Source organism: Apium graveolens, chromosome 1 (genome assembly GCF_009905375.1).
Source record: "Apium graveolens cultivar Ventura chromosome 1, ASM990537v1, whole genome shotgun sequence".
Lineage (NCBI taxonomy): Eukaryota > Viridiplantae > Streptophyta > Magnoliopsida > Apiales > Apiaceae > Apium > Apium graveolens.
In genome coordinates this window covers 54,681,550-54,703,290 of record NC_133647.1, presented here as the reverse complement: position 1 = coordinate 54,703,290, position 21,741 = coordinate 54,681,550, and the positions used below count along the sequence as shown (strand labels likewise).

Here is a 21,741-nt window from a genome sequence, read left to right as displayed (position 1 = left end):
TTCAGCTTCGACTTCTTTTGCCTTTTCAGCATCAGCTACTTTTCCAGACCTTAAGGTAATAGCCTTGACTTGCTCTTTAGCTTCCTTCCTGCCTGGTACTTCCGTGTCACTGGGAAGAGTGCCAGGTTGACGATTGAGCACTGCATTGGCTAATTGACCGATTTGATTTTCCAAGGTCTTGATAGAAACTGCCTGACTCTTGCACAACAGCTTAAGTTCCTCAAAATCAGCACTAGTAGGTGCAGCTGCACTTCCCTATTGAGGATATGATTGCCTTGTAGCATACTGCTGTGGTTGCTGGAATCCAGGTGGGTTAAACTGTTTACTTACTCCTTGCTGATATGTTGGCTGAATAGCATTCTGATTATTCCCCCAGCTGAAATTTGGATGATTTCTGTTGTTAGGATGATAGGTCGCTGGCACAGGCTGCTGTTGTCGCTGATAATTATTCACATACTGAACAGATTCGTTGACAAGAGAACATTGATCCGTAGCATGAGAACCTGCACAAAGCTCACAAACCATAGCTATTTGATTAACTCCATACGTAGCCAAAGAATCAACCTTCATTGATAGCGCTTGGAGCTGGGCTGCAATAGCGGTGGCTGCATCAACTTCCAGAATACCTGCTACCTTGCCTGACGTCATCCTCTGAGTTGGGTTTTGATGTTCATTTGCAGCCATCGTCTCGATAAGATTATACGTCTCAGTATAGCTTTTAGCCCATAAGGCTCCTCCAGCTGCTGCATCGAGCATGGGCCGAGATTGGGCCCCCAAACCATTATAAAAACCAGTGATTACCATCCAATCCGGCATTCCATGATGTGGACATTTTCTCAACATTTCCTTGTAGCGTTCCCAAGCCTCGCACATAGATTCTGTAGGTTGCTGCGCAAACTGAGTAAGAGCACTCCTCATAGCAGCAGTCTTTGCCATTGGATAAAACTTCACCAGAAACTTTTGCGCAAGATCTTGCCACGTAGTGATGGACCCAGCTGGTTCAGAATGTAACCAGTCTTTAGCGTTATCCCTCAGTGAGAATGGGAAAAGCCTCAACTTGATAGCCTCATCAGTCACGCCATTATACTTAAAAGTGCTGCAGATCTCGACAAAATTCCTTATGTGCATGTTGGGGTCTTCAGTTGCCGCTCCTCCAAAAGAAACAGAATTCTGCACCATCTGAATAGTGCCCGGCTTGATTTTAAAGGTGTTAGCTTAAATAGCCGGATGAAGGATGCTTGACTGAATGTCATCAATTTTAGGCCGAGAAAAATCCATAAGAGCTGGATCAGCTTGAACAATACGATCTCCCATGTTTACTGGTTCTTTCTGCTCAGTTCCTGAATCCGAATCCTCAAAATCTAACTTCTCCGGAGTATCAAGAACTTCGTCTTTCTCCTCAGCTGTATCTAAGGTCCTCTTGCGAGCACGAGAACGAGTTTGCATAAACGCTTGCTAAAGTACCTGAAACACAATCGAAAAGAGTAATTAACTACTACGTCCTAATCACTGAGTCCTAATGACCAATGATGGTAAGTACATAAACTAAACAAATACGCCAAGTCCCCGGCAGCGGCGCCAAAACTTGTTAGGGCGAAAAAATGCACTAATATTCACGCAAGTATACGCGTTCGCAAGTAATATAGAATACTTTCTAGTTCGTTCCATCAGAGACTCAGACTAAGTTATTGTCTAATTAAACTCACTCACCAATGTATGATTACTTCTCAATGTTAAGGTAACACTTAAAATTGTTGATTAAATATTAACTATAATTAACTACTTAATTAACTAACACTTCAATTTATCAATAATAAAACACTCATGAGATCACAACTTCATTATTACTTCCTTCTATAGCCATTGTTATTACCTTTAGCATGTGACAGTGATGATATTAATCGAATAACACGGAACTGATAAAAGCCAACTTTCATTGTACTAATACCATTCTACCAAACATCCACAATTAAGATAGAAGTTGAATAGTCATCAATTATGTTGAGTTCCTATATGTCTACAGAAATTGACAACACAACGATTTAAGCACAAGTTATTCCTTTTGATTACATAGGGCAAATAAAACTGTTAGAGTTACCCACTAATCATGCACAACGTACATGAACCTATGCTAGCATGGCAAGTTCTAAATCTCAAGATCCACCGTCGCTTCACAAGAGATTAACACCCTATCTTATATGTTCGCGACGCACATAAGACGAATACGCACAGCCAATACTAGATATCATGCAATTATCACACACTAAAGTATTAAACAATTAACTAAAGAATTCCATAATAAATCCGTTGCAACCCCATGATCACGATTAGCCCATAATAGAACTTATCGCCATCATGGGTTCATATGAAATCATGATAAATAACACAAGAAAATAATAACTAAACTAATTATATTAAAACAGAGTACGTCACAAGAGTAAATAAGTCAAAGCAAGAAAACTAGCATCCAACGTTACAACGAAACAAGAATCACAAGAATATATGCTTCCTCTTCGTTGCGGTGTGCTAAATCGGTCTTCTTCCTTATCTCCTTTGCTTCTTGCGCCAAATACAATCTAAAACATAATCTCCTTCATATTCTCCATGAAAACGTCTCAAATCTACTTATATAATAGTCCCATAAAACTCAGATTACATAGAAGTTGGAAGCCAAATAGAAGTAGAAGTCTAAAATAATTCAGCTTTTTCCCCGACCCTGCGCGGCCGCTCAGCATTTCTGCGCGGGCGCGCAAGGCTGCTGCGCGGCCGCTCAGCATTGCTGCGCGGCCGCGCAGGACCCTACTGGAAAAATTCCAGGTTTGCTCCGTTTCTTCGCCGTAATTTGCCCGTTCTTTTCCTCTCGCAATGGTGAACACATGCCAAGGCTTATTCTTGATGATTCCTCCTCCGAAATGCAACTAATACCCTGAAATGCATAAACACTAGAAAAACGCATCAAATACACAAAATACTTGATTACAAGACACCAATTTAAGCCATTTTAAGACGTTCTAAGTGGTATAAAATGCCACTTATCAACCTTTCTTCCTGAACTCATCCAGGTTGTAAAAACTTCTCTTTCTTTTTCAAGAACTTCCTCAAACATGGCATATTTAATGTGCATATGAGTTGCATTGTGCTTAGCACTTTTACATGCAATTTCAGTTTCATGCATAAAAATTAGCTCAGCTTCCAAATGATCATTTCTCTTTTTGATCTCTCTATTTTCAAGAACCAAACCATCATGTTAGTCCCTAACAATACAACAAGAATTACAAAAGGGGGGTTGAATGTAATTCTGGCTACTTTTTCAAAACTAAAATAGTTCTTACTTGATAAAATATGAAAGTAATAAAAACAAAGGCTTTTAAAACTTTTTGGTGGATTTAAAAGTATCCACCAGAGATATATATATATCAATGACAACTCTATGAAGATTAAATAGCTCATAGCTGCTTTACAAGTCGAACAATCAAACTACAGAGAGATTCTTGACAAGTACAACTTTTTCTATCTCTCTTTTAAAATGTGTTTGCTTAGTTGAATGTTCTACTAGCTACACTTGGTTTATATATCACCAAGTTTACATGACAGTAGGACAAGATAATAAAACAAAACATATCTAGTCTAACTCCATGCTGCTTCACTACTCTGTTCCAGCATATTTGAATATCTTCATAATTGCATGGAAATGGTAATGCTTATTTGTTCTCAAATTCCTGCTCAATAGGCTGCCACATTCCTTTTGCAAACACCCGATGCATGTGACTGTGTTGTCACTGTCAACAGATATTTGAATTTGATCATCCGTCAGGAGTCTTGTAGATCATCCGTCGGGAGCTTTGTTGATCATCCGTCAGGTAACTTTGTTGATCATCCGTCGGGTAGCTATTTGTCACTTGACTCCATTTCACTTATATAGAATTACAAGACATCATATATTTACAATTAGTCAACCTATTATGTATATCCACTAGTAGTCAACATGACTCATATACTCCTACAGAATTTACACAAAGTTGTTTGCGGAAATGTGCTATAATACTTATTTATTACATAAGCTACTCACTCGATGGATGTCAATTGGTCATCCGTCGGGACTATAAGGTTCATCCGTCGGGACTATATTTGATCATCCATCGAGTGCTACAAATTACAATAAGTTGAATCTACTAGGTGTTTTTTTAATCTAATCATCAAGTACACAACATATTCCTAACAATCTCCCCCAATTTATGTCTACTTGAATTGTAGCCATAAATTAAGAGAAACTTGATAATAACAAAACACCCTAAAAATACAGATTAAAAAGTAGTAGATAAAATTGATAAGTGCTGCATTATTTACTGAAAATTGAACAAGGCAAAGTGTACAAAGAGTTTCTCACAATTATTATCAAGGTGCTCCTCTAGTCTGAGCAGATAAATCTATTTCCTTGATTGTCTGGATTTCTTCCCAAGCTTCCTGTTATTCTCTTATATCTGATTCTGGAGTTGTTTGTGGATTCAAGCTCATCAGCTTCAGATATATTCAACATTTCTTGTAGTTCCAAAAGAGTCTCATTGCTAGAGATGCTCAGTTGGTCATCCAGTCTGAAGAATCTTCTGACTCCCTTATCATCCATTAATTCCATTAGCCAATAAGGCCTCAGATGCACTCTACTTCCTGTGTAAGGAATATTTAGAGTCTTTGGGAGTGCATCTTTAGCTTTATTACTCCTTAGCTCTTCAATCTTCTTTAAAACTAGTCTTCTTGTAGTCACATTGAATCCAAAGTTCTTGAAGGATGAATAGACCTTTATCAGTACAGATTGGCTTTCTTGAAAAATCCTGTGAAGTGGCCATGTGATCTCCCTTCCTCCCTTGTATTTGAATACTAGTCTTTCAGGAAGATGTCTGTAAGCATCAATCCCTCTTACTTCTTCCAGTTCATCCAAGTAGAGGTTTATATCAGAAAACTCCTTGATATCAAAGATATAAAGAATATCTCCCTTGTTGACTAGGGGTTGAGATTTGGCTAGTGTCTTAGTTCTGAGAGTCACAGGCTTCACTTTCTAGATTGCTCTAATCTTTCTTTTCCTTGGCTTCTTCAATATAGGTAGATTTAATTCAGGAATTGGTAGACTATCCTAGTCTATTGGCTCATCCTTTGGAATGATAGGTTCACCATGAATGTTCTTGAATGGATCCACCTTGAATTCCTCATGTACCACAGAGGGCATGGATGTCTGAGTTATAGTAGTAGACTTTTTATGAAAATAGACTTCCATATCATCATCACTGAAGTCCAATTTCTTCTTAATTCTTTGCTTCTACCTTGGTTTCTTTATCTGTTGAGGTGTATCTTGCACTTTCTCATCTTGAGGTTCAACAATTACAGATGGTTGTGCAGAAATCTTTTTTGTAGTCTTAACAGCTTGAAACTTGGCCAAGATAGCAGCTTGCTCATTCTTTTGTTTGAGCTTCTTAGCATCTAAGGTAGCTTGCTTCTTTTCTTGCCTGATTATTTCCTTCTCTTCCTTTTTGTTGTGCATATGTTGTGTACTTGATGATTTCATAAACAAAACATCTAAGTAGATTTTACTTAGTGAAATTATGTAGCACTCGACGGATAAGAATTATAGTCCTGACGGATAACTCATTATAGTCCCGACGGATGATTAACTTATTATCCATCGAGTGAGTAGCTTATGTAATAATAAGTTTGTAGCACAATTATGTATGCACCTTTGTATAGAATCTGTAGTAGCATATAAGTCATGTTAACTTTAACTAGATATGCAGAATCGGTTGATTAATTGTACATAGATGATGTCTTGAAATTCTGCATAAGTGAAATAGAGTCAAGTGCCAAAATAGCTACCGACGGATGATTAACAAAGCCATCGACGGATGATCAAATGACTATCAACGGATGTTTAATATAGCAGTCGACGGATGATCAATTAAACCATCAACGGATGTTCTGAAAGTCGACGGATGATCATATGAAGAATTCAAACAGCAGTTGAACAGTGAAAGCTGACACACAGCCGTCGAGATGTATACAAACACACTGTGGAAGCCCATTAACTGGGTAATAGAGGATGAAAAGCAGCAAAGCTTAAGACTGATAGTTTTTATATTTGTTCAGTCTTTTTGACTTTGTAATCTTGGTATTATATAAACCAAGAGAGTAGCAAATAGAAAAATAACTGAGATAGCTGAAAAACACAAAAACAGAGAAATCTTTGTAAGCAGAATCTTTAGCATTTCCTGTATTCTCAGTAGTTCAATTTGTAAGCAGCTGTGAGCATTCTTGTACACAGAGCCCTCTCTATATATAATATATATCTCTGGTGGAATTGTTTAAATCCACCAGAAAGTTTTTAAAGACTCTATTTTAATTACTTATGTTTTGATTCAATTAAGTTTACATTCCGCATTGTGCTAATCAAAACAAATATATCTATAATCGAGTTGAACATTTTTATTTCGAGAAAAAGGTTCAAGAATTCCATTCAACCCCCCTTCTGTAATTCTTGCTATATTGTTAAGGGACTAACAATTGGTATCAGAGCAAGCTCTTAATCTAGAAAGAGTTTAAAGATCAAAACAATTCAGCAAGATGAACAAGAAAGATGTTGGAGTCAAGATTCCTTTTCTTGATAAAGATAATTACCATCATTGGAAGGTAAAGATGCATCTTCATATGCTTTCTCAAGATGAGGCCGATGTGGACTGCATAGAAAAAGGCCCTCATATTCCAATGAGAGCTGCAACAGGAAACGAGCCATCTGTTCCAAAGCCAAGGCATGAATGGTCTGATCATGACATTGAACAAGTCAGGAAAGATAAAAAGGCCATGAACATTCTGTTCAATGGAGTTGATGTAGACATGTTTGATAACATTATCAACTGCAAAACTGCCAAGGAAGTTTGGGACACAATACAGATAATTTGTGATGGCACTGAGCAAGTAAGAGAAAATAAAATGCAGCTCCTGATTCAGCAATATGAGCATTTTCACAATGAAGAAAGTGAGTCACTCACTGACATTTTTAGTAGATTCCAAAAACTACTAAATGCTCTTAAGTTGCATGGAAGATTCTATCAGACTAAAGACTCCAATCTGAAATTTCTCAGATCTCTTCCAAAGGAATGGAAACCAATGACAGTCTCATTGAGAAACTCACAAGATTATAAGGAGTTTACTTTGGAGAGACTGTATGGCATTCTGAAGACCTATGAGCTTGAGATAGAGCAGGATGAAAGAATGGAGAGAGGAAAGAAGAAAGGAGGATCTATTGCACTAGTTGCTGATCTGGAAAAGGAGAAGGAAGTGAAGATGAAAGCTGTAGAATCAACTTCAAAGGTCTGTGAAAATAAGGTTAAGGGGCTTACAGCAGAAAGTGAAGATTCGTTGAGCCAAGATGACATGGAGGACATTGATGAGCACCTAGCATTTCTTTCCAGAAGATTTGCCAAGCTCAAGTTCAAAAAGAACTTTGGAGCAGCCAATCCAAATAGAAACATGGTGGATAAGTCAAAATTCAAATGTTTCAAATGTGGCTTGGCAGGGCATTTTGCAAATGAGTGTAGAAAGTCAGATTCCAGTAAGAAAAGGTTTGAGTCTGTGGATTATAAGCAAAAATACTTTGATCTACTCAAACAAAAGGAAAGGGCTTTTATTACACAAGAGAATGACTGGGCAGCAGATGGTTTGGATGAAGATGAAAATGTTAGCTATGTCAATCTAGCCCTAATGGCCAAGTCTGATGAAACAGAGACAAGTTCCTCAAGCAATCAGGTAATCACTACAAACCTTGCACATTTATCTAAAGCTGAGTGTAATGATGCCATAAATGACATGTCTACAGAATTGTATCATTTGCGTGTTACACTTAAGTCTCTCACTAAAGAAAATGCTAAAATCAAAGAAAATAACTTGTGTTTAAGTGAGAGGAATAATGTGCTTGAGTCTCAGTTTTTTGAGTTTGAGAAACTAAAAATTGAGTGTAAGATTGCCAAGAAGGAATTAACTGAGTCCTTGAAAAAGGAAGAAATTTTGAAGAAGCAGCTCGAGCGTGAACAAGAGGTGATTAAAGCATGGAAAACATCCAGGGATGTTCATGCTCAAATCACCAAAGTTCAAGGAATTTAGTCTTTTTGTGATGAAGCCTGGAAGAAGAATAAAGAGAAACTAGAACCTATTTTGGTAGATGGGTTGTTGACAGATGTAGACTCGACGGATGATGAGGACTATCCGTCGGATAACAAAAAGTGTTATCCGTCGAATGATGAAAATCCTCATCCGTCGGCTGTAAGCAAACCCAGTAGCAAAGCCAAATTAATCAAGCTAAATGAAAAGTATGGGTCTGTTTCCAAGAACTTTGTTTCAGGAGAGTCAAGTCAAGCTAAGAAAGGGAAAAAGGCTAATATTGGTCACATGACTGTCAAACAGTTAAGTGAGAGACTTGAGAAAATTGAGGTAAAAACAGAGACTAAAAGGAAAAACAATAGGAATGGTAAAGTAGGGATTAACAAATACAATAACTACACACCTGATAAATATGCTCCTAGAAAAATCTGTGTCAAGTGTGGTAGTGTAAATCATTTGTCTGTTAAATGCAAATCGGCCATGCCTACTCCCATGTCTGTTCAGTCTCAATTTCCCAACATAAATGCCATGCCTCCTGTGCCTGTTAATGCTATGCCTACACAGAGTATGAATGCACAGTTTGCTAATATGCCATTTGCACCTAATCCATATTATGCTGCGTACAATATGCCTCAAATTCCATTTAGCATGCCTTACTGGAATAACATGTTTGCACCAAGCATGTCATTTCATGTTAGCCATAATATGCATGATAATTCTGTTGCATTAAATGGTTTCAAAGGGCCAACCCAAATGACTAAGGAAGAATCTGAAATTCCTAAGTCAAATGAGTTAAGACCTAAGAAACAGAAGAAGAAAGCTAACAAGGCAGGACCCAAGGAAACTTGGGTACCAAAATCAACTTGATTTGATTTTGATGTGTGCAGGGAAACAGAAGGAATCTTTGGTACTTGGATAGTGGTTGTTCAAGACACATGACTGGTGATTCTACCCTGCTCACAGAGTTTAAGGAGAGAGTTGGCCCAAGTATTACTTTTGGAGATGACAGCAAGGGTTATACTGTAGGATATGGCTTGATTTCAAAGGATAATGTCATCATTGAAGAGCTTGCCTTAGTGGATGGTCTCAAACACAATCTGTTGAGTATCAGCCAGCTTTGTGATAATGGCAACTCAGTAACCTTCAACAAAGAAGCCTGTGTTGTGACTAATAATCAAAACAACTAAGTGGTTCTCACAGGTGTGAGAAGAGGAAATGTGTACCTAGCTGACTTCAACTCAACTAAAGCAGAATCTGTAACTTGTCTTCTCCGTAAAGCAAGTCAAGATGAAAGTTGGCTATGGCACAAGAAGCTATTCCATTTAAACTTCAAGACCATGAATGAGCTAGTAAAGAAAGAACTAGTAAGAGGCATTCCTCTAGTGGAGTTTACAAAGGATGGACTGTGTGATGTCTGCCAAAAAGGAAGCAGATCAAAGCATCATTCAGGAAGAAACTTGATTCAGCAATTGAAGAGCCTCTGCAACTGCTTCACATGGATCTGTTTGGACCAGTCAATGTATTGTCAATTTCAAAGAAAAGATTTTGCCTAGTAATTGTAGATGATTTTTCAAACACTTGGACATATTTCCTAAAGTCTAAAGATGAGGCTAGTGAAATCATCATCAATCACATAAGGCAAGTTAACAATCATCCTGACTTCAAAGTTAGAAGAATCAGGAGTGACAATGGAACTGAGTTGAACTATGTCATGAGAGCATTTTGTGAGGAAAATGGAATCTTACATGAGTTCTCAGCAGCAAGGACTCCACAACAGAATGGAGTAGTGGAAAGGAAGAACAGATCACTTATTGAAGCTGCAAGGACAATGCTTGAAGAATCAAAATTACCAACATATTTCTGGGCTGAAGCTGTAAACACTGCATGCTACACTCAGAACATCTCTCTGATTAATCAAGCAAGATGCATGACTCCTTATCAATTGTTCAAGAACAAGAAGCCAACTCTAAACTTTCTTCATGTCTTTGGCTGTAAATGCTATATTCTGAGAAATCAAACAGATCAAAATGGGAAGTTTGATGCTAAAGCAAATGAAGGAATTTTTGTTGGATATGTTGTTGGTAAAGCATATAGAGTCTACAATCTAAGAACCAACATTGTTGTAGAATCTATACATGTTATGTTTGATGATAAAAAGATTGAAGGACTGAAAGATGGAGATTACCATGAGAGCCTCAAATTCGACAATGTTGAGATGGTCAGTGATGGAAGTGATGATGAGAGTGATCAAGAAACAGTGTCTAAGGATAATCCAGACAAATCTACCACCAATGAAGCACAAAACTCAACATCTGTCGAGTTGCATAATGCTTCATTCGTCAGAAGGCAATCTGTGTTATCCGTCGGAAGACAACCTGCCTCATCCGTCGGGACTCAAAATTCACTATCCGTCGGGTTATCAAAAGGAGCAGGAAGTCAAGGCAGATCACCCATAGAAAGTACCCCTTTCTCAAATCAAAGATCCACAAACTCAGGGGGAGTTTCTAGCAATCAAAACTCAATCACACATCAAGACAACAATGAGGTCTCTTCATCTAGAGCTAATCTACCTCAACCAAGGAAATGGACAATGAGGTCTCTTCATCAAAACTCAATCACACATCAAGACAACAATGATGTTTCTTCTAGAGTTCAAACAAGGAGAGCAACTCAGGAAGAATGTCTATACATCAGCTTTTTGTCAAAGGAAGAACCAAAGAAGGTAGAAGAAGCCTTGTTAGATCTTGATTGGATTTTAGCTATGCAGGAGGAGCTAAACCAATTTGAAAGGAATAAAGTATGGAAGTTGGTACCCAAGCCTAAAGGAAACAATCCAATAGACACCAAATGGGTATTCGGAAACAAGATGGATGAAAATGGCATAGTAGTAAGGAACAAAGCTAGATTGGTTGCTAAAGGCTATTGCCAGCAAGAAGGCATAGATTTTGATGAAACATTTGCTCCTGTTGCAAGACTTGAAGCCATCAGAATCTTCTTAGCCTATGCAGCCTACGCCAATTTCAAGGTCTATCAAATGGATGTCAAAAGTGCCTTTCTGAATGGAGATTTGGAGGAAGAAGTGTATGTTAGTAAACCTCCTGGATTTAAAGATCCAAATTTTCCAGAGTATGTCTATTATCTACTGAAAGCACTTTATGGACTGAAGCAAACACCTAGAGCCTGGTATGACACTTTATCAAAGTTCCTTTTGGAAAATCACTTCACAAGAGGTACTGTAGATAAAACTTTATTTTTCAGAAATGTTAATGGCTCTAGCATATTTGTTCAAATTTATGTAGATATTATTTTTGGCTCTACAGATGAGAAACTTTGTAAAAAGTTTGCCAAACTGATGCAAAGTAAGTATGAAATGAGTATGATGGGAGAACTAACTTACTTTCTTGGTTTACAAGTTAAGCAAGTTAGTGATGGAATATTCATTAGTCAAACTAAATATATTTTTGATCTTTTAAAGAAGTTTGATCTAATGGATTGCACATCTGCAAAAACTCCCATGGCCACTGCAACTAAGCTTGAATTAAACACTACTGAAAAGTCTGTGGATATTTCAAGCTATAGAGGCATGGTTGGCTCACTTCTGTACTTAACAGCTAGTAGGCCAGATATAATGTTTGCTACATGTTTATGTGCTAAATTTCAGGCTGATCCTAGAGAATCTCACTTGATAGCTATTAAGAGAATTTTCAGATATCTCAAGGGAACACCAAAATTTGGCATTTGGTATCCTAGAGATTCTGGTTTTGATCTAACTGGTTATTCAGATGCAGACTATGCAGGTTGCAGAATTGACAGAAAGAGCACAACAGGAACCTGTCAATTTCTAGGAAACAAGCTAGTGTCCTGGTTCAGTAAAAAGCAAAATTCAGATTCTACTTCTACAGCTGAAGCTGAATATATTGCTGCTGGCAGTTGCTGTGCACAGGTTTTATGGATGAAAAATCAATTGCTAGACTATGGTTTGTAAGTTGAGAGGATTACTATTTTCTGTGATAACACAAGTGCAATTTCCATCACTGAAAATCCAGTGCAACATTCAAGGACAAAGCACATAGACATCAAGTACCATTTCATAAGGGAACATGTAATGACTGGTACTATAGAGTTACATTTTGTTCCAAGTGAGAAGCAACTTGCAGATATCTTTACTAAGCCACCGGATGAATCCACCTTTGCAAGGTTGGTAAGTAAGTTAGGTATGCTTAATTACTCTTGAATTTATCTGAGTTATTTTGCAAGTTAAAATGTAGCCAGAAATTTAGCTGATTTTTAGTCATGGATGAAATTTTGGCTTAAGTCAAAATTTGCATCTCGACGGATGACCATTATCCATCGAGTTGTGTCATCCGTCGATATACTATTTGCAAATAAAAATCAATTACTTTTCTGGAATCTTTTAAAACTCGACGGATAACAGTTTATCCTCATCCGTCGAATTGTCTAAATCTTAACCGTTAATTCCCTGAACATTATCCATCGAGTATACTTATAGTTTGTAAGCATTACACGACGGATAATGGGTGGAATTTTTACAGTTTATTTTTAAAACGGCTATTTTAGGCAATTTCTATTGGGTAATTTACTTTTCTTTATTATTTTCATCCGTTGTTTTTGAGATAGTATAAAAGCTTATTTCTTTCCAATTATTTTCTTTTATCATTCTCAAATTCAACTGCTTTTATTTCATTCTCTCTCAAGCAAATATTCTCTTTCTCTTCAAGCTTTCATTCTCTAACAATGGCACCTGTAGTAAAGATTATGTCTCGGACTGGGTTCATTTATGAGAAGAAAAACTTCACTGCTTTGGTCAATAAGGGTATTCAGCAATCAGAAGACTATCACAAGATGATGGACTTTATGAAGAACTGCAAGTTAAGTTATGCCATGCTTGAATCACCCACAATTTTCTGTGAAGTTGTTGAAGAGATGTGGACCACTGCAATCTACAACTCTACTGACAAAACCATCACTCTAACTATCAAAGGTAATGAGTTCTGTATCAATAGTGATGTAATAAAAGCATGTTTCAACATTTCTGATGATAATGTAACTTCACCACACAATGACACTGATATTATCAATATGCTTAATTTCATGCATTATGCACTTCCTACTACTAAGCTAAGTGATATTAGAAGATTAGGTCTTAGGAAGGAATGGAGTTTCATGTGTAATGTTGTGACTAAAGTTTTCTCTGGAAAAATCAGTAATTTTGATTCTGTGAACATTTCCATGCTATATATGCTAGTTACAGATAAATTTTACAATTTCAGTGACCTTGTCTTGTATGAGTTAGGTTTTAAACTAGGTGAGTTAGCCAAAAGGGGAAAGAATGTATATTATGCTAGATTTTTCATGATATTGGCTAACCATCTTTGTCAAGAGATTGTACTTGAGAACCCAAACAACAAATTAGCTTGTTGGGTTCAAGAGAGAAGAATCATTGCAAATTTGAACAGAACCAACCATCATAAGGATGTGCCAATGTTCTACTTTCCTGTAATGCAGACACCTTAGGTAAGTGAGGTAAGTTCATCCATACCCTCAACTTTTCCAATCTCTTCAATTTCTTTGAGTTCAGGAGTAGCTATGGCAACTGTGACAATGACCAAACAGTTGCCTACCAAAGCTGCCAAAACAACTGTAATTTCCAAATCCAAGTCAAAGAAAACCCCCTCTAGTATCTCTCAAAAGGTACCAGTTGAAAAATCTACCAAAGCCAAAGAGGGGAGTGTGAAGGAGGGTCAGTTAGGTGAGGGAAGGGGTGAACATCAAAGAAACCCCAAGGATAAGGTTGGAGAGTTGAGTGGATCCCAGCCTAGCCACACTGCAGTTTCCCAACAAACTACAGTGCTTAAAAAGGACAAAAGCTCACTTCTAGCTGCATCCTCCCAAAAGGATGTGGCTATTGAACAAAGCTCTCAGCCAAGAGCACAGGCCAAAAGGGTTAGGGACACAAGCTTACCCCAAACTTACATAAGAAAGAAGAAATCCAAAACCACCGGGGATGCACAGGGCACACACACAGTGCAAACTGGTGCTAAAGACACAGTCCCTGCACTTTCTCAAATTCAGTTTGATGTGGCTCCAATAAATGTGGAGTCACAGCCAAAATCTCTTATAATAGTAGCCTCTGAAACACCATACTCACCAACAAACTCTCTGGAAGTGGATATGATAAACACTTCAATTCCTGATTCCCCTTCTTTAACTCTGTTGGGGAAGCCAAAATCTACTGCAAGTGAGCATCATCTTTTAGATGATTTGTTGGCTCACTTGCCAATTCTTTCAGATACTATTGTGACATCTGTGCCTCAAATAACTTTAATCAACACAGAGTCAACAATAGATTCTCTTCCCACCTCATTCATTTCTACTCTCTCAATGGATATTGCTCATCTGTCGAGTAGTGATTGTATCCCGACGGATAAGCTTAATAGCAGTTATCCGTCGGATAGCTTTACCACTCACCCGATGGATATCACTTATCCGTCGAGTGTCTCTGCACAACTTCAAACTTCAATTATTTCTAGTGCAGAAGATTTAGTGGTAATATGTTGGATTTTAAATGCAGCGGGATCATGGTAAAACACTTTTACACATACAAAATCCAAATAAAAGCATATAAATCGTGAATAAAAATTCGAGGGATCGAATCTAACCTTTAAAAATAATTCGGAGACAACGATCAGAGATCCTTAGCAGTTGCTCCTCAAGTGTGAAGCACTCCACCGGTATCCACCAAGAAAACGATGTTAAGGAGGAGGAAGGAGGTGGAGAGAATTGGGTTTTCCAAACTTTTTGGGTTTTCGGGTTCTAACGGGGTTAGAATAAAATAGGCTCTATAATAGTGTATTTATAGGCAAAATTTTTAGCTGAAATTTTCCCATAAATAATATTATTATTATCCCATTTATTATTCTCATTAATAATTAAAACACCTTTTAATTATTAATCCTTTTTCTAAACACTTTAGAAATAATTCTCTCTCTTGATTTAATTTCCAAAAATTAAATCCTTAATTAATAATATTAAGAACTTTTCTTAATTAATTTATAATCAATTAAATCTCATTTAATCAATTATTAAATTTGCCAATTAATTATTTATTTCATAAATAAATAATTATTAGCCATTATTAATTAATTCCTCCACCATTAAATCATTCTCCTTTTATGGTGTGACCCTGTAGGTTCAATATTAAGCCGGTAGTAGAAATAAATAATAATAAAACTATTTTATCATTATTTATATAAATTCTCTAATTTATTAAATATGATTAATTAATTAATCACATTTATTCTACATCGTGAGTGATGCTTCTCAACATATCGCGACTATCCGGATAATATGAATTTACTGCTTAGAATACCAAGAACCTATTCAGTGAATAGTTACCGTACAATAAACTCCTTCTACCCTACAATGTCCCGATTAAATACAAGGCATGGATCTCGTGTCAATCCTATCTAATTCAATCACTTTGCTTACCATTTACTATGCGTAGTTCTATGCAAATTAGAAACTCCTTTCTAATTTCATTTACTCTGGCCAGAGATTCCTGAACTAGCATAAGTGGATCAGCCTTGAACATTCACTTCCTTCACTGGAAGGGGTAGATCCTTTATTGATCATACACTATCTTCGTGTACAAATTCCTATACCCAGAAGAGCCCTAATAATTGTCCCTAGAGACTAAGAACTAAACAAAAGCATAGTTCAGTGTACATAAGATGACTATGATGACCTCAAGTCTAAGGATACTTGTACAACTATCACTAAGCGAATAACTGCTGACACGTGAGTGAACTCCATCAGTTGTTCAGCTGTGCGAGTCATGTTCAGTGAACTTATTCTATAATAAGCACCTACATACTAGCTATAGTGTCACCACACAAATGTCTATGAAAACAGACATCCTTCATAATGAAGCAAGCATAGTATGTACCGATCTTTGCGGATTATTAATTACCAGTTAGTAATCCTATGACCAGGAACTATTTAAGTTTAGAGGTATCATCTTTTTAGGTCTCACTATTATGATCTCATCATAATCCATAAAAAGTTTTACTCTAAACTATGGTATATCTTATTTAAACACTTAAATAGATAAAGCCCGTAATAAAAACAAAACAAGTCTTTTATTAATATCAATGAAATCAAAACAGATTACATAAAAGTTATTCCTAAATCCTCATACATGATTGGACTTATGACATATTCCTTTCAATCTCCCACTTGTACTAAAGCCAATCACTCTGGTATCTAATACCCATCCTGTCATTATGACGATCAAAGTGACTTTCATAAAGTAGCTTTGTGAGTGGGTCTACTATGTTGTTATGTGTGTCAACTCTAATTCAATAAAATATAAGAAATGTTATCGCGCTCCCACTAACCCTTTTGTAGACGCATGGTTCATCTGCGTTTTTGATAAAATCAAACTCTTTGATTGTCTCATCAAAACGAATGTTCCATATTTCGAGAAGCTTGCTTTAAACCACATATGGTTAGCAGTAGCTTACACACTAGGTTTTCATTTCTCTTGGAAAGAAAACCATCCGGCTAATTGCCAGATCTCATAGTCGTAGTAAGCAGCAATCGCAAGCAAAATCCGAACTGATTTTAACAGGGCTACAGTTAAAAAGTTTCATCAAAGTCAATCCATTGCCTTTGTTTGAATCCTTTTGCCACAAGACTGACCTTATAGGTCTCCACCTGGCCATCTGCTCCAATCATTCTTTCGTATACCGTATACATAGATTCCATTCTGGATTTCATGGCACTATGACATTTCTCTGAGTCAACACTACTCATAGCCTTAGTATAGGTTACAGGGTCGTCATCATCAATGATCGACAACTCATTGTCATTCTCAATGACAAGGCCATAATACCTCTCAGGTTGGCAAGACACTCTCCCTGATCTATGAATGGGCTGTTCCACAAAAGGTTGTTCAGTCAGAACATGTGTTTCCACTCGATCTGTAGTAGTTTGTGCTTCTTGAACTTCATCAAGTTCAATTTTGCTCCCACTGTTTCCTTCAAGGATAAACTCCTTTTCCAAGAAGGTAGCATGTCTGGAGACAAACACCCGATGATCGGTGCAAAAGTAATACCCTAAAGTCTCTTTAGGATATCCCACAAAACTACATTTTCCGGATCGATATTCCAGCTTATCTGGGTCAACTCTCTTGACATAAGCTGGACATCCCCAAATCTTAACGTGTTTAAGACTCGGTTCCTTTCTTTTCATATCTCATACGAAGTTTGAGGAACAGATTTTGGAAATCACCTTATTCAGTAAATATGCTGAGGTTTCCAATGCATCACCCCATAGGAATACTGGAAGATTTGTATAGCTCATCATGGACCGAACTATGTCTAACAAAGTTCGATTTCTCCTTTCAGATACCAATCTGGAGGAGTCCACTGGGAGACTATACCATTTACTTTGAGATAATCTAGAAACTCTCCGTTCAAGTATTCACCACCTCGATCTAATCGAAGAGTTATAATACTATGTTTGGTTGTTTTTCCACTTCATACTTATATTCTTTGAACTTTTCAAAGGCCTCAGACTTGTGTTTCATCAAACAAATATCCGAATCCAGATCTATCATCTATGAAAGTAATGAAGTATGAAAATCCACCCATGGCTTGCTTAGACATTGGTCCACATACATCTGTGTGTACCATTCCTAGCAAATTTGCAGCCCTCTCTCCATGTCCACTAAATGGAGACTGCAGTGCCACTATAAAGTGAGATTTTCATCATCCTTTTTCTTTTATTAGTTTGTTCAATCTGAAGTAAATTATGTCACATATATTCAGACCATTATTTAAAGTACCACGTCCATAAAGAATATTATCTCTAAGAATAGAACATTCATTATTCTCAATAATAAATGAAAAATCCACCCAAGTCTAACATGGGAATAATATTCCTCACAATCGAGGGAACAAAATAACAATTATTTCAAACAATAGTCTTGCCCGTAGGCATATGTAAATGAAATGATTCTACATCTTCAGCAGCAACTCTTGCTCCATTTCCCATCAGTAGAATCACCTCCTCTTCCTCAAAAGTCCTACTTCTCCTTGGTCCCTGCAACAAATTGCAGATATGAGAACCACAGGCGGTATCTAATACCCAAGTAGAAATGACATATTCACTTCTATCATGAACATACCTGAATCAGAAGCGGTAGTCTCACTACCCTTCTTCTTCAATTTTGCAAGGTAAACCTTGCAGTTCCTCTTCCAGTGCCCCACCTTGTTACAGTGAAAGCAAACAACTTTGCTCTTGGGGTCTTCAGCTTTTGGTGGAACCGGCGTTTTCTCACCTACTTTCTTCTTCTTGGAAGAGTTCCTCTTCCTTTTCTTAGGATTGGAACCTTCACCAATTAGAAGAACAGAACTCTTCTTAGGGGAAAAATTCGATTCCGCAGTCTTCAACATGTTATGGAGTTCAGGCAGGCTGACATCCAACTTATTCATGTGAAAGTTCACAACAAACTGCGAGAACGAACTCGGAAGTGATTGCAAGACCAAGTCTTGGCTCAGCTCCCCATCCATGGAAAAACCAAGTTGTCCAAGACGTTCAATCAAATTGATCATCTTAAGTACATGATCATTCACAGATGATCCCTCAGACATCCTACAACCGAACAACTCCTTCGATATCTCATATCGAGCTGTCCTCCCCGCCACATCTGTTAGGTCCCAATGTGTTTGTAGATGGGGGGGTTGAATACAACTCAGACATCCTATAACCGAACAACTCCTTCGATATCTCATATCGAGCTGTCCTCCCCGCCACATCATACAACTCTTGTAGATGCATGAGGATAGTGTGAGCATCCATATGCTCATGTTGCTTCTGTAGCTCAATGTTCATGGAAGCTAGCATGATGCATTGAGCAACATTTGCATCATCTATCCACTTACGATACACAACGTGTTCATCATTATGTGCATCACTAGCAGGTTCAGTAGGCTTAGGTGAGTCAATCACGTATTCCAGCTTCTCAATCCTGAGAACAATTGTAACACCCCCAGATCCGGGGTCGGGGATCCGGGTCGTCACGAGTTCCATTTCCCTTAATAATATCCAATCTTAATAATTACTCAACTACTCTGCACTGTGACCCCACAATAAACACACACACCACACGTTATAGTCTCAGAGATGAACATCCAAAAAAAAATAATCACAAGTCCTTATATTCCACAATTATCTGCCAATACACCTTAAAAGGTTTCTGAATAAATTTACATTTCTTTGCCATTATTACAATTCATAAATATACATAATCTGATATATCAAAAGTTGAAAGCCTAGCCTATTGGTAGTTCCTACCTCAGCTATGGCGGCATCAGTGCTTCTAGAAAACTGCGGAACGTCTCCTAACCTCTTGCGAATCGGGAGCTTGGTCCGGTTCATCTTGTCTATCTGATGTTGTGTGATGAAAGAAGAAAGCAAGGGTGAGCAGCAAGCCCACCAAAATAATATGTATAATGATTAACAATATATGAGCCTTCTCATAGTACTCATGAAAGTCTTGGTCAAAAGAAATGAACCAAGTTGATATCTTAATGCGATGAAGTCGCAAAATATTCAGTATATATATATATACATATATATTTTTCAAAATATTGGAAGTCCTCTTCCATGCACAATATACACAAAGTCCCAGTGTATAACTGTATAAAAAAAAATATCGTTGCAAGGTGATCTCATATATCTAACCTTGTCTCAACGTTTTTCTGAAAATCTTTGTCATTCATAAGACAATTATTAATTAGATATAAGTTTAAAAGATGAAGTTACAAGATACCCCAATATACTTATATCTTTCCCAAATACTACTTGAACTACCACCGTTCAAGTTATAATTAGCTTCAAAAGTTCATCACATAGATGAGACTATAAGGCAAGATTTGAATAGATTAAATCTTTAAAATATTATCAAAATAAAATGAAGTTACGAGATACTTCATTTGATGTAAACATCATTTTGAAAACTTGACCCTGCCAACACTCAACAATCGCCCAACCGTAGCCTTTCTATCGAAGTGCTCTGGGTAGTGTTGCAGAAATATCCAATTGGATGATGAACTCATTACGGGAGTTTCCCGCGCCAGGAAGACCACTTACGATGATCAGTCGTAGTAGTGCAACCCCACCATTTTCTACATGTAGAGGAGAACCTGTCGGATTTACTTGTCAACCGAACACTGAACTTCTAAGGAATGGACCGCCTTAGCGGAACTTCCAGGCCATTTGGGCCAATATAATAAGGCTGGGCCGGCGCCACTCGACCACTTACGCCACTCCTAGTTCAGATGAAATCCATGACTCTGAAACGTAAAGCTCGTTCCCCCTTTCCCCAAGTAGAAACTTGTTGATACGGCTCCACCAAGAAGTCGTATCTAGTTGGAAAGGAAAACTCACCGATATTTCCCAGGCGATGCCTGTTAATGGATTAACTTGTTCCAAGAATTTTACTTCCCGAGTGTTGGGTAAGTAATCAATTCATTTATCAAAACAGCAACCTTGTTGCGAATATAAAACACACCACAGAGCCGGATCCCTCAGGTTTTGAGCGAGTATTTAAATCCCCTTCGAAAGGAGGATCTTAAATATAAAAATGAGTTTTGGGATCCACTCTAACTTTTAAAAATCATTTTGAAGACTCGCAAAACATTTTTAAGAATGTTTGGAGTGATGCTGATTTAACAAAATAAATCAGTCCCAATATATTAGAAAATATCTGAATATTATTATTTAAATAATATTTCCATAAAGAATAATCTTTATAAAAATAATTGAAGTAGAAGTTTTGAAACTTATACTTGAAATGAATATTAAATAACCAAAGATATACCTATACGAAAGTACTATCTTTATTTGAATAATCAAAAGTGAGTTTGATTATCGACACCTTATTCTTTAATAAAATAAAGAATATATCTCAGCAAATAATCGGAGTCATAGATCCTCAAATGAATATTCAAATAATATTCAATAAATAAAATAAGCTGAGTCATAAGCCCTCGAATGAATATTATAAATAATATTCATTAAATAAAATAAAGGAGTCATACATCCTCAAATGAATATCCAAGTAATATTCAATAAATAATATAAAGGAGTCATACGCCTTCGAATAATATTCGAAATAATATTCAATAATAAAATAAAGTTAAAATTATCGAATAAACCTTATTCGATTAATAGTTTTGAAAACTATGACCATATATATATATATATATATAAGTATATATATATATATTTATATCGATATATACAAAATCTACTCGGGATCCTCGACTCCCGGTTTTAGAAAATATTTCCACCTTTGGGTCCCTATACTAAGGGTATATGCAAATTACCGCTATCCTCTAGCATAGGTATTATCAACAATTATATATGGAAAGAATACGAAACAGGCATGCATATATATTCCATATCAGCATGCTTCAATATATCGCAAAATTTGCTAATTAACCAACATGCATCTATCACAGATAATGCATATACATATATACATCACAACAACAGTATAACGGGTAGAAAACT

At 37.0% G+C, this 21,741-nt stretch overlaps 1 non-coding gene across 1 annotated transcript; it reads left to right on the top strand.

The window, feature by feature from the left end:
• Positions 1-814: 814 nt before the first annotated feature.
• On the top strand, positions 815-921 carry LOC141679507 (small nucleolar RNA R71). Its single transcript, XR_012558121.1, has one exon. It is a non-coding gene; the product is annotated as a small nucleolar RNA R71 (small nucleolar RNA).
• Positions 922-21,741: the final 20,820 nt, after the last annotated feature.